General features: G+C 36.8%; 1 long non-coding RNA gene across 2 annotated transcripts in view; it reads right to left on the bottom strand.

Annotated features, from left to right (window-relative positions):
- Positions 1 to 13686, bottom strand: part of LOC121421562 — a 41504-nt gene extending 27818 nt beyond the window's left edge. For both annotated transcript variants that reach the window (XR_005971000.1, XR_005970999.1), the window contains exon 1: positions 9920 to 13686. This is a non-coding gene — a long non-coding RNA (uncharacterized LOC121421562). The remainder of the gene's footprint in view (positions 1 to 9919) is intronic.
- Between the last annotated feature and the right edge of the window lie 1884 nt (positions 13687 to 15570).

A 15570-nucleotide genomic window follows, 5' to 3' on the forward strand; every position in this document is an offset into this window, starting at 1 on the left:
TAAAGCATGGAATTTCATCAAAAGTCGGGGTTTTCGAAGCAATGTTAATACACCGTCCCACATATGCTTTTCTGCGTTAGTAATCATCAGAGTTATCGATTTTGAGCTAAGATTTTATGATTTCCAAAAGATAAGTTTACATTAATGTACCAGATCTAGATATATGATAATATTTTGAACCTTGACTTAAAAGACATTCTCATGAAGCAGTTGGATGCTGCAACTTCTGTCTTTTACATTTCAACACTGTCTCGTGGAATCCTCGTTTACTGCAACTACATTATTCTTAGCTATAACACAAATTTTAGGAAAGAAGGGAACGCACACAATCCGAGGACCTTATTTTTCGAACCAATTTGGTTGGAGTTATCTGAAATAAAATTACTTCATATCTACTGCTGATGACAAGTTGAAATTGTTAATTCTTTTTTTTTGGGGGGGTGGCCTTATTAATTACTAAGTTTGCTTCACTCAAAATAATTTAAGAGAGGTGTATGAATATATTGTAGTAAGTCATTATCTGATTAGGATTAACTGGATTGGGATTTTATTCTATATTCAGTTCAAATCTGAATGTCATAGTAGCTTTAGTAGAATAGTATTATAGTGGCTGTAGTAACGCAGCAAATTCACCAATCCACTCACATTTTAAGGAACATCTTTATTCACGTGTTTTAACTGCCTTTATGCATTTCGATTGTCCTTGATGTTAGTTTTTACTCAATTGGAGATATAAATTTCAATCTTACTGTCTAAGTGAATTGAATTGTAGGGCCTCGTTGGGCTATAGTTTGCGTCATCCTCACCATCATCATCCTCATCATCACCACCACCCCACCATTGATCATGGTAATTTAATTACTATTCTATGCTACATTTATGTTTTTGTTTGTTTCTGTCTAATATCCAAAAGAGCTGTAATCTTATATTTCGTGCACCAGCTTATGAAATCTTAATTTTGCTCCATGCATCATGTAATAAATTCAGTGATGATTGGAGGTTGACGATACAGGCCTACAGATCCTCCGCAGACGGTGTGTTGCGCGTGGGTTGGCACCACAGCTGTTTGGATCCCTCAGTGTAAACTGTGCTTGTCCTACTACTTCTGCACAGTATGAATGTAACTATCGACTTTAGGACTCCCCGTAAAGCGTTCTGTACCATGAACAACACAAATAACTATGTTGTGTGTATGTTTAATCTCAGAGTGTGTGCAACCATGCACAAATGCCAGTGCATGGTGTCCTGCGGCGATCGATCTAGGTACAATTTAAAAGGTTTGTTAGAAAAGTAAAGCTCACCTATTTTGCAAAGACCTTTGTTGTGGTGCATCGCACATGTATAAAACCAATAATTTTACATTAATGTGCGTCACATAGATAATGTATATAAGTAATGTTTGATTAAGGAGGAGGTGGTCATTTCTGATTAACTTATTTCATTTTCCCTTTTGAATACAATTGTTCCATTTAACTACGTTTCTATTTATTTAAGTTTTGGGAGGGTTAGGCCGTTCGTAGGATCTGGATATTGTGGAGTAAACACTTTCTGAATATATGGCTTCGAAAGTAATCAACGAAGCTGGAAACATTATTGTTAAATTCGTTTTAATAAAAACAACCAAAAAACAGTGCTTTTATACATATATGTATATATATATATATATATTTTTTTTTTTTGGGGGGGGGGTTGTTTTGGTAATTGCACAATCCAGAATACGTATAGACACAATAACACTAATTCCGTTAAACGATGTAGCACACACGCATTCTTTATAAAGAGTACACGAAAGCACACACGCACGCAGACACACAAATGTATACATCATCCTTCACTATTTATACACAGCATGCACGTACACATGTATTCCCCTACCCCATCTTTAAGAAAGAAACGCACACACTCACATTGCCACGCACGCATTTCCCCTCACCAAACATCAGCAAATTAGAGCTCACGTATACGCACACACTCATTCTCATTTAACCCCCCCCCCCATAGCTAGCAATATGAGATACACTCACTCAATCACCCACATACACTTCCCTTCAAAATATAGACCTCACACATGCTCAAACACACAAGTTTATTCTTCTGCATGCACAAATAGAGAGAAAAGAATAAAAAGTCAACGTACTAACAGCACGCTTTCACTCTTTGCCGCGCGCGAATAAAGTATATCCAAGTAAACATATAAACTGCTTCTTCGTTTGCCATATTTCAAGTGGTATTAAAGCCCAAATCGTATGATGGGTCAGAAAGTAGTGTAGTAATTGCATGATTGCATAAATCTGATCGCACAGGAAGAGCAATGGTGAAGGAAAAGAGGGGGACAGACTAACTGAAATGGCGTCATATTTTTTTTTAGTTTGAAAATTGGAACACCAAGGGATTCCACGCCCCAAATATATTCCGTTGTTATGTTTGTTCTGTTTTTCTTCCTTTTCCTCCATCCCCGACTACTTAAAATAGTAACAGGGACTCCTCCGTCTTTCTTTCCCCAGCACGAGTAAACAAAATCAGGCTTAATTAACACATACATTTTCGAACTGCTTTTGAAAAGGATTACTCAAATGTCCGAAAAAATGACAAGATTTTACGCATTAGTCTTTATATCTATACGTTTCAGAATCTGTGATTATATATTAAACGGGATGCGTCGCAGCATTCTTTTTTTTAAAATGAAAAGACGAAGCACTTTGTTCTTCTCCGTTATTTATTGTGATTATCAAGGGAGTAGGGATCAATGCTGATGACTTCTATTACAAAATGGACATCACTGTTCTTATGATCGTCAATTCTCAACCTGTTTATCACTGGCGGATCTAGGGGGGGGGGCAAAGCCGACCCGTGGCCTCCCCTTTGAGAGGGACAATTTAAATTTGTAATATAAAACTGCCGTAATAAATGAAATGTACTCGACCCCCCCCCCCACGTGGAAGTGAAGTCCTTTTTTGTCAGGGTTTTTTTGGACGAAATATCCTTGATTTTGGGTTAAAAACCTTTTTTTGGGGGGGAGTGGTTGTGAGATTTTTTCGTGCACGAAATATAGCTATTTTTTAGTTGAAATTCTATTTTTTTCCTTGTTTTTTATTGGGGGTGTTTCTTGTCATTTTTTTCTTCGGGAAAATGTGCCCCCCCCACTGGAAACTCCTGGATCCGTCCCTGCTGTTTATTATAGAGTTTACAAGTGTGATACTAGTAGTACGTAATTGCACGTAACTGACGTGACAGCCTGCGACGCTGTTGCACAAGCAATGCACACGAAGGCCATCTACTAAAAATATGACGGCGGAGGGCAGTTTTTAATCTCGCCACGTCTGGAAATCTAGTTTAGCTTTCTAAATCTGATGCCAATCGATAGAGCGGCTTGTGTTATTAAACCTGAGTAGACCTGAAATTGACAGTAAGAGAACACATTCCTATAGTCATGGCGGAGGGTAATAAGGTATGCAGATCACCATACGCTCGCCTGGTCTCTTACCAATTGGTCTAAGAAAGGGTTAGTTCTGTATAACGGTATGGAATACTAACGTTTCTAACACAACATGACGTCACTGTCTTTCGGCCAGTGAAAAGCAATGGAAAGCCTTTTGTCCAAATCCCCCGCAATACCCGTTAATGTTAGTTTTTCTTAAGCAAAGTACCCAGCCGTCAAGCGGTGGATGCCGTACATATTTTCCATTTGTGAGTTCACTTCTAGTTTTGGTCTGAGTGTTGAAAATACAATGCGTTTTGTTTTCTTTCTCGCAACTGATTAGCTCGGGTAACTTGACCGTGCAGATCTCCATTGATCTTATCATCATTATATTTTGTTTTATTTTTTGCACGCTTAATTTTTTTACTACTTGAAAATCAAATAAGACGGCTGCCGACCTCCCCCCCCCCAGCTTTCTTCATGCTATTGAAGCCATTGAAATCTAGCAACTAATGATAAGCTCAAACGGGTATATACTAAGCGGAGAAAGCCCATCAGAATATGAAACCTAGTAAGTGAATGTAAACGACGTTTACCAGCCAAATCTAGGTAAATTTGCATTCAATTGGGTGGAGCGTGATTTTCGTTCATTCATTTACCTATACGTATTACATACATCTCCTGTAGATTATTTCTTATTCCATGATATTGTAATTGACAGATGTAAAAAGATGCAATGACAATATTATTTTTTGAAGAAAAAACACCCCGAAATGGAGGTTAGCTACCTCCGGGGCACGTGATGGAACCTGTAGAAAGAGTAAGTTTTAGATAAGTTAAAACCATTTGTAAAACCAGCTAAATTTATTTTTTTCTAGTGCAAAATAATCAGTTACCAATATAAATGAATATAACATAAATATATAACAGGTTTAAGGCTTTCCTAAGCATTGAACTGTTTGATATCAGGAATAAATGATAGCCTCTTGCAAAGAAACGTCGTACAAATCCATATATTCTTTTTCTTCTACTTCGGTCTTCTTATTCGAATTTCTCTTCTCATTCATTTTTCCTCTTATCATTGTTACTATTATTATTATTGTTATTATTTACTCCAATTATTAGTTCTAGGGCCAAATGACCGCCACTTTCCTCACAACAAATATTATCATCAGATCATTAGCAACGACGTGATGCCCCCAATTGATAATGCACTAACAAGATACAAGCAGTTCGTTACTTGATGCTAATTGACCCAATTGAGCGTTATTGATTGGCGGGTAATTTGTCAACAAGTTAGATTGTCATTCTAACAGGCCTTACATGTCCATTATACGGTGGATTTAGAAGCTAGAAAGTCAGAATGTCATTTCTACACAATGACCTTAAAATCAGTGTGACATCAAAACTATTTTTTTCTTCAATTGAATAATTAATATATTTATTTATTTATCAATCGATCATTGATTGATTATAAAGTAGTATGTTTGAATATCATGTGGCCTGCCACCCCCCCAAAAAAAAATAATAATCGCCACTACTATTATATTAGGTATAATACCTACTACCATTGTCATTGCTAGTTTTACGGAAGCCACTGCTACTTCTACCACGTCTACATCTAAAACTACTTTGTACTACTACTACCACTACTACTACTACTGCTATTACTACTACTACTACTACTTCCACTACTACTACCACTTCTATCAATGTACTACTGCTATTACTACTACTACTACTACTACTACTACTACTACTACTACTACTAATACTAATACTAATACTACCATTAATACTATTACTACAACTACTACTACTTCTTCTATTCACATCACAGCTATTACGCTCCATAAATAATGTGTTTATTTAATTTTTTCGAGGTGTTAAATACTAAACGATTTACATCATACACATATTATTAAGGATTGACTTTATGTGATGGAAGGAATGTCGATTTTTTTTAGCGTGGTTGGTTTATACTGTATTAAGAAACTTATCTCATTGCTAATCGAAAAAAAGAAAGAAAAACATGTTACTACGACTACTACTACTACTACTTCTACTACTGGTACCACTATTACTAATATTACTTCTACTGCTACTATTACTATTACTACTACTACTACTACTTCTACTACTATTTCTACTACTACTACTTCTACTACTACTACTACTGCTGCTGCTGCTGCTGCTGCTACTACTTATATTACTATTACTGCTAATACTACTCCTACCTTTAATACTACTAGTTCATATGTCCATACCTCTACTACCATTAACTCATAGATAAATGATATGTTTTTTAGTTGTATTTGAATATGACTGTAATCGATTAATTGCATCGGATGAAAGGAACGTCGGTTTCTTTACCAATTGGCGAATGAGACTCCCTTGGGAGGGTTTGTTTTTCTACTAGGATGGTGTATACAGTATTAACAAGCTTAGCAGATTGACCATCGAAACAATCGAAACGCAGAGAATAAAAACTTGAATCTGATCATTGCTAGATGTACATACGTTGCCGAGAAAAAGATGCAATGAACCAGAAATACGTTCCCATCTGTCTTGTACCTCAATTCTTTCATTTTGTTCCTTTTTGTTCTTCATTCTGATAGCTTGACGCAATATCCAATGGTTTCTGAAGCGCCTACTTGCAAAAGGGGTTAGATCCATCTTTCATCGAATCTGATGCCTTTGGTATCATCTCATAGAGCTACTGTAAGTCTATATGTTGAGAAAAAAAAAATCATTTTTTTTTGTCTCAACATATAGACTTACAGTAGGTCTATGAGATGATACCAAAGGAAACTTGAATTTCCCATTAAAAAGTGAACAAAAATTGCAAAGTTTTTTTTTCAAAAAAAAGGGGTTAGATCCATTTTTGTTTGATTGCAAAAAGGGTTAGATGCACAAAGATTTCTTCTTTTTAGTACTTAAAAAGAAATTCTAACAGAGGTGGATTTCTCTTGTAACCAATTTTATGTTCACATGGTAGGATATCATGAAAATTTCGTTTCGTATAAGAATATTGCAATATGAGACAATAAAAATAATTTATTAGGATTGGATCTAACCCGCTTTTTTCTGAAGAAATCAGTGGTCATAAGGGAAAATATGATTGTTCATTGGTTTTTGTCTTAAAATCTATTGATTTTGGTCGCTCTGATGATACCAAAGAGAATATGAAATTCACATTAAATAATAGTTGCCAAGGCAACTCACTTCTTTTATTCAAAAGGGATTGGATTCATATCTTTTTGCTTGAAAAAAAGGACTAGATCAACGATGATAATTAAATAACAAATGAAGTAAGGTTAATTTCTTTTAAACCAAATTTTATGTTCACATGATAGGGTAGTACGTCATGTCAATTTTGTTTCTCATAAGAAGTGGATCTAACCCCATTTTGCAACCAAACTCTTCATATATCGGCAAGGGAATAACGTTTGAAATACTGGCATCATTCTCGAAAATATTAGCATAGCCCTTTTAATCATTTTATCAAGACTACCTTACTTTCACCTTTGGCCCACTCCCCTTTTTTAATGAATTTATCTTTCTCTGTAAACTTATTTTTTGTTTCTCCCTTTGCTTCTTGCTCTGTCTCTTCCCATTTGATTGTCTTTTTGTTTGGTTTTAGCAATGTGTTCCTTTTCATCATATCTATTTTGATATTGTAATTTACACAATCAGGACGAAAAAATCACACAGTCAAGTAAAACGGCGTTTGGATTCCAGAATTCGTTTCATGCCCCCGAAATGTTTTCCTACAGGCTTGCGTGTTAAGAGTCTCTTGATACGGCCATTAAACAATATACGTCAATGGGTTGAGCGGCAACGTTAATGAGCGATGGACATTACTGCACGAGGGGTCAGAGCAATTACTCAATTGGTCAGCATGGCTGGGTAAAATCAATAGTCACGTGGTTTCATTAATGGTCAAGCACCTGTGATTCACAGGTCCTTTTCACGTCCATATTGACCATTGGTGTTATAATTGATGGCAGCTCGAAAAGCTTCCTTCAGCTGACCAGTGTGACCGAGAATGACGTTGCAGTCACAATATCATATCCAACTCCAAACTGCTAAAAGATTTGCCATTGTCAATAATGTAAAAGCTCTGATCGGTCTGGGTCGTACATTAGTTGATAAAAAAGTTACTAAAATCAGCTTATTATAGCTCAATGAAAGATGGAGGCACACGTTAATTTTGTCTCCGCGTGAAAACGGAAATGCTCAACGAACTATGTCTCTAAGGATGCTCACAAAAATAACTCCCCTGTTTCAACGTACTAGTTGACTGATATTTAGCTAAAAAATATGATTTTCAAAATGGCAAGAGTTTTTATTCATCAATTGACACATGTTTGTGTGAGGGGATGAAAATTGAACCACACAATCATGCAAAATTATAATATTATTCTTTTTGAAAACATTATCAAAATTACGAGAGTAAATAATATTGAATAAAAGCAAATATCTGTGTCCAATCATCATCAATTACTTTCAATCACTTGTGTTTAAACAAATGTTATTTATAAACATTACAAAATTGTGAAAAATGGGGTCTAGTCCTTTTAAAGTAGGACCTCGATGCATAAAATTGATCATATGGTAATAATTCAGTTCAATTAGCAACTGCCATATCATCATTAACATTGATTGGCTCTTGGTCATAATTACCACTGTGGTTACCATTGCATGTCAATAATACCATTAATAGTACCGACGGGACATTGGGCATGTTTTAGAAAAAAAGAATCTTAAAATTATGATAACAACAATAATAATAATAATAATCCGCTTTTACACAGCACGTTTCAGGAAATAAAAACGTAATAAGAAATAAAGGGCTGATACTCGAAACATACTTACTAAAGAAAAATATGCATGGATATCAAGGAGAAACACATGATCTTTCAGGTCATACCTTATTTTTACAATCTGTGTCATGTATAGTCGAATTAATTGATGTTGAAGACAACAGGTGAAGACACAACTTTTTCCAAGTTTTTTAAAACTTGATGAAAGGGCAGAGGCTGATATTAATACTTTCATCGATGCCTAATCTGGAAACACTCTTTTGATTGGACCCCTATTCTACCAAAGGAGTGTAAATGGGCGAATGTACAGATGATTAATAGGGAAATCATATCACAGTTGGAAAAACATTTTGAGAAACAGGTTCAAGGAATGTACAAGCATCTTCGGTGGGTCATGGCTGGATTCGGGGCGGCACTCCATCCCATCGTTCCAACATCGTTCGATATAGACCCAGAGAACTATTTGGACATAGAGTTTTTGGCCTCAACCATGACGTGGAATGGACAACAAGAAACTTAACACAATTATTTCTTCTTTTTAACTTTTTTTTTGGGGGGGGGCACATAAGAAACAAGGTGTTTGCTACTCCTTCCCAAGATCTTGGTAATCTGCAGGGCCGAATTCGCAAAAGGTGAATGCTTTGCGCAATGATCCAGCAATGGTGAGACGAGCTGTTCAAGATATCCTTGTGTGCAAATGAGAGGTGAACATGTTGAAGGTGTGGGTGAATAGGGCATTAACCATGTTAACCTTTCAATCACCGTTTCAGAGAAATGCCTTGACTCTTTATTCTAAACAATTAAAAGTGAAACACATATTATTCTGTCAAGCGCACATTTTACCCACTTTTACCAAATCTTGGAAAAAGTGGTATCTGCAACTGGTGTTTTCAACATCAATGAATTTGGTCATGCATGGCACATTTATGACACAAATAAGGTAACATTTGAAAGCTGATGAGTTTCTCTATAATATTCAGAATATTTTCACAAAATCCATTATGATTCGAATATCAGCCCTATAGACTTGGATCACATTTTTCTGTACATGTATAGCGCTAAATCGCAACAACGTCTTTCAAGTCATTTAAAAAAGTATATTATGACCCCGGTCATCGGATTCTGGCATGTCAGAATACACACTATGTACTTTCTCTACTCCCTTGGGAGCATTCCAACAAAAGTTCAAAGACTTTTATTGTTAGGCATACTACATAGGCTTTCACATCCTACCCGGGTAGCCATTTAACACTTGAGTGATGAGTGGCAAAGTGTGGATTGATGCCTTGCCAAAGGACGCAAGGCCATGGTGGGATCCGAACACACGACCCTCTGATTAAAAGGCGAGAGGCAGAACCACTACACCACGACGCTTCCACATAGTATATTTGGAATTGTGGCGACTACCACGGTATCAGAACTCAATAAAAATTTCTCTAAAATGTTCCGTAATACCAAAGAGTTGTAAGTCTTTATGAAACCGGCCCCATGTCTGATGTCAAGAAGGTGTAGGAAAGTGCATTGTCATTACAAAGTGTTGATTGAAGTACACTGTTGGGTAATGGAGTGAAAAATTAACAACTTTATGAAAGAAATAATCAGATGGCATATTAATGATATATCGTTAAATGGCAATTCCACAAGAAAGGAAAACAAATTGAGAAGGTAATCTTACCTTAGGACATATGATGTCCGGGCACCCCTCTGCTTGGAATAGACTCGTCGAATGGGTATGATGGTCTGTCTTCCGTTTGATTATTCCATTTGGCATGCGGGGGATGCGTTGCACGTTGTAACCAAACTGTTCACTTGACAGTGATGTCATTAGCTCGGTGACGTTCTCGTGTGTATTTGCGTTCCTTGAATCACTTTCACTCAAAATTCAATTTCTTGCATTCCTTCGAGAGCTCCTCCGATAGGCAGTGATGATACATATCCAAGTCAAACAGATAAAACTCAATCGACGACGCCATATTTGTTGAAATAGATGTGGGTTAGAGCACGTCGGGAGAAGGGGGAGGGGTCCTGGGTCACAGTTCTTGCAGTCTCTGAATATCCGTTCTGTGAGGGGTACTTTCTTTTAACAATCCTATTATTAACTTTATTCAAGTAGCAAATAAGACACTTTTCAATTAAAAAAACTTTTGCAACATTGTTTTTTTTTCTTTTCAGGGAAACCGTATTAGGGAGTAGTTCCAGAGAGTGGAAGCATGTCTTGTGAAAAACACCCTGTCCATATTGAATGGACAACAAAATGTTAATGAGTTTCACTTGGCTCTAATTGTCTGGATAAGGTTATTCATTACTCATGATGATGTTTACCACTTTAATCTTTTTTTTCTGCATTCTTAAATACTATTCTTCACCGTTCATACGACTTGTTGGAGAAACGAGAGAGCTGAATTAGTGATAATATTCCAGTGATCGCCGAATTCGTTGTGGACTTCCAATTGGCCTTCATGTAATATTGAAGACCGGGGTCGATCGGGCTGTTGATCACAGCGATGCTACGCCAAGCAGAACACCAATCACCATCATCATTGTCAGCCAAGCAAACGAGTCAGGGTGTCTCCTCTTTCTAATCAAATTCTCCACCTTCTAGTATGTTTTCTTTCAGCTCTTCTCTCGCGTTTAAGGGTTGAGATCCTCGCGATGTCTTGCCATCATTCCTGTTTTCAAAGACTATTAATATGCTCTTTACGAGATTTTATCATCATCAACTGACCTCAATGCAGAGAGAAGATGACAGCTTGTCAATAGGAATCGGTAGATAAAGTATGACCCAAAAATCCTTGGGGCCCTTCATTTGTGTCTGGAGGTTTCACAAACTGTGAGGATGTGGTAAACTTGTTTCCAGAATTAAGTGACCAAGAAGGTATATTCTAAGGACATTGCTAAGGCATAACCAAGTTATTCCATAGATAGAATATGATTATGATGTTCTCGGGTATATTCTTATAAACGATGATTGTTCGTATTATGTTATTAAATGTGAAGGCTGGCTTTTATTTTTAATGAAGTAAAAGAGTCATTACGGCAATTTAAGTTTTTCTTCTGGAACCAAAATACCTTTTCCAAAGTCGTAAACGACTTTAAGTTTAGGCTAAAAGTGATCTTCAAAACAACAAATAACTTCTAGGTATCACATTTTTATTCAAAAATGCAAAACAACAACCAAGCTTTGGTAGTCAGATGGTGTCTTTATGGTATTTACCTGATGGTTTATTGAATTAATCCAAATGTGGCTCAAATACAGTACATGCTAACATAGATACAAGCTAGACGGAATTTGAGTAGATCATGATTGATTCGTGCACAGAACTAACATTGACAGCAGCAAAAGTGATTGTACCGAATTGCGCAGACTAGTAATTTAGTCATAATAGTCAATAGTTTTAGGGATTTGCGGGGGAAGTGGCGGGATCTCGTCGTTTCCAATTGTTTAATTAGTGTGATAAATATTCAGGTAATATACTGTATAGAATATGTTGCAAATGCTAGGCAATTTTGTTTACCACTTCCCCTATTCTTGTAATTTGTAATGGCGTTAACGTCATCGCAGTGTCATTCTACCGCTATTTTCTCGTCCTGGCCTTATGTATCGGCATTTGTTTTGCACGCACTATTTCTCTTCCAAATTTCTCTACGAAAATTAGTCATTCCCCATAGTCTACTGCACGCTTCATAGCCCGGTCGAGCAAAGCATGATGGGTAGAGAGCACTTCGCCAGTTTTCAGAGCACATGCATCACACGCAATTACCACCACGCCTTATCATGTGTGCGTTTAGTAGAGGGTGGGTGAGAGAGATTTGGGCGAGTGTGGGTAATATGTGCGAGGGATGGATGGGTGTTTTATTTTTATTTCACCGGCGCGCTCTATGGCAGTCAAGGAACACTACAATGGACCAGTGATAGCGTCCTTGAATTATTTATGCCTGGGAAATTGGGTTGTACCTCTGCGACGATAATGACGAAAATGCCGCCGTAGCCGTGTTTAAAGAGAAGGGAAACTTTAGATTATCCTTGTCATTCTGTAGATACGGACGCCTAAAATGCTAAAAATACATAATTTGCACAAAGGAAACATTAGACAAGTAAACCAGGTACGGTGGAAGGTTTGACGATATGATATGATATTCATTTTACTATGATTATTATTCGTTCTTAAACAGGCCGAACACTTTATAGTACCTACAACATAATTATGTATACTTAAAAAGTATCTGAAGATAAATGATATGTGAGGATTACCCCCCAAAAAATCCTTATTCATATCTCGATTGTTTCCAATAATAGAATTAGAGAGGGTTCTGTGATTGCTGTCTGTTCAAGTGTAATATTGTTTCTCAAAATATTTAGAAAACAAAAATTCGAAGAAATTGAAACACTCGAGTCAAAACAATCTAGATAGACGAGGTTCTAACGACTGCGTGAAAAACACCCCAAATTATCCACCTATATACGAATTGTTTAGAGTTGAAGGTGCAACTTGTAAACATGTTTACAACCCCTCTTACATTTTCCTGTTAACGAGTCACCAAAAATAATATTCACAGAACTGGTAGAATATATGGCACAAGCGGGTGCAATTCTAAATAAATAGTGCTGCTAATTGAATCAAGGACATTCCTATAAATTTGTAGGCCTATATGTAAAACCCAATGCCTAGTCTGGTTTGAATATGCGCGACTATGGCTTGTAATTGAAAGGTGAAATTGGATCCTTTGTTTTTTGGCTCATAAATCACCTTTAATACCTTAGATGTCAGGCCGGGCTTAGAAGTAGGAGCGGAGGCTCGTCGAGGGATTTCCCGCCTATTTGCCTCAAATCTCTTCCATTAGACGTCCCTTTACCGCGCTTAATCTCACACGCACCATGACATACGCTTCTGAAAGTATGCCCCAGGCACACGAACGAACTCAACTCGATGCATGCCGATAGCCCGTTTTCGAGCAAAAGAGACGAACTTTTTTGATCGATCATGAGTTTGGTTCCTCACCTAGACTTCGACATGAGACAACTTGTGTTGAACATTTCTAAAGGTGAACAACATTAGAAAGGTCAGTTCTGAGAAATTCCGAAACAGAAAAGTTGCGATGATTTGTATATTAGCGGTGAAAATAATTTGAATTTTAACTTTATTAGCCACATTAAACGATAGTGCCCTTTAATATCGCAAACATGTATTTGAATCAAAGAACGAGCAGGATGTGAGCTACATTATGTTCTTGTTTTTTGCCTGTCTTACTATAATGATTCACCGGTTTAAATCATTTGAACAAGTGAAGCCAATATACATGTAGAGTCTGAATATGAGGCTATTTCGTTATCCATTGACTCACAGGCGATTCACAGCATACATTTAATTTTGTAAGAAGGGAATGGATCAATGATGATAAAAATAAACACAAATCATTTGTGTCACTCAACACCTATATCCTAAAGGGCTGGTCACACCGCCCGAGCGTTGTTGGAGCGGTAGGGAGAGAGGGTCGAATTTCGCTCACAAAATTGGGAAAAATATCGAAAACAAAAATCGAAAACAAAAATAAACCAATCGAAATCGAAAATGGTGAACGGTAGCGGGCGGTGTTAATTTTTTTCTCTCCGCTCCACGACCGCTCCAACAACGCTCGGGCGGTGTGACCAGGCCTTTACTAACCCATTATGTTTGTGCAAGCAGTTCAAAAAATAACCAAGCTTACGCTGCATTGCTGCAATAATTCAAGGAAAAATATCAGGAAAATTGAAAAAAATAATCAGTTTCATTTTTCAATTGATATGACGTAAACAGTGTGGTCTTATGATGCATTCTTCTTCCAATTTCAATACAAACCGCTGCTAACAAAAATAGACTTTATGCAGTTTTAAAAGACATTGTGATTTATAAATAAGAATATAAAGGGAAATACAACTGTATGATTATTACTTCAGATTTGAAGCAGAGGGCTAGAGCACGGTACAATGAACATTCTTCGTTACACAATGCCAGCCACTAATGTGATATATCCTGGATATTTGCGGGATATTTATCACAAGCCGTCTTCATGTATTTCAACAGAAAAAAAACGAAAAGATCAGTGTGGTAAAATTCGATTTCAGACCTAGTTTTTCGCCTGATTTATTTGATGCCGTTGACATTCGTTGGTTATTATGTCAGAAATGATTTTCCATGTCAGAATCCGCCTTTTCACAGTAAAAACAAACTCGTAATTTTAATGTTTATTCCAGTGAAAAATTAAGGCCAATGACGAATTTAAGCACATGTGAAAAAGAAGTTGAACATGATTAGAATCACGAACGCTAATCACAATCACGAATTCAAACTCTGGAGGGGAATTCTAGTTAAATTTCACCCAAATTATGATACGAATTGTACGTGTGAATGGCTTGACCCAAAAAAGATATTTTGGGGCGGACCTTACGTGACCTTTTAGCACTTCCGTAGATATTACAATTGCCAAGCACTCATCATTGTTTTGTATTTGCGATGCAATATTTTGATTGACAAAGCACCAAGGACACATACCGCCTTCGCTCGAGAATTAATTCAAATCTTTGTTTTAGAGTGAGCGTGTGAAAGGTCCGATGATTCTAAAGACGAATTTAAATCAGCATTGCAATGATGATTCGAGATTCACGTGTAAAAAAAGGTCCTAAGACGTATATGAAGTTACTTTAGAACATCTACCTCTTTAGAACTATTTGCCTCTGCCTGAATTGGTGTTTAATGAAGTATTTTTCAGACTAAATTCCTTAGCAGGCTCAGGTTGTTTTAGAAATAATTAAACTTTGAACACCGGCTGCTTGTACCACAAACAAGTAAGGATTTCGGATGCTAGCGTTGTCAATGTGACCGATACTTAGCCTATACACGAGTGAGTAACATATCAAAATACATTTAGATTTATCATCAACAAAACAATACAATAATGATAACACACGGATTGGGGAGATTGGCATTCATCTAATTCGTTTTTGACGTTGGTACCGCAAAGCCAAAAAAGTGACAAAATTAAGAACTAGAGCTTAATAAATTCTCAACCATGCATTAGGGTTAGGGCGCAGTAACAAACACTGAGCAAATAAGTTTTCTCTACTAATTGTATGAAAGTGGTGATTTACTATGGAGTTGAACTTACGTTTCATTGCACGTGTGTGCATGATTGACATTGAACTCTTTGTGATATTTCGAATATGTATGTTGTTACTTTATATTTTTTTCGAGAACGGATAGTGATTAAAATATCAATGGCTACATGCTACGAAGAGGCGCTAGATGTGTGGCTGTCGTTATTTTTGTGTATTTCTTTCTTAGTTTTAAT

Source organism: Lytechinus variegatus, chromosome 9 (assembly GCF_018143015.1).
Source record: "Lytechinus variegatus isolate NC3 chromosome 9, Lvar_3.0, whole genome shotgun sequence".
Lineage (NCBI taxonomy): Eukaryota > Metazoa > Echinodermata > Echinoidea > Temnopleuroida > Toxopneustidae > Lytechinus > Lytechinus variegatus.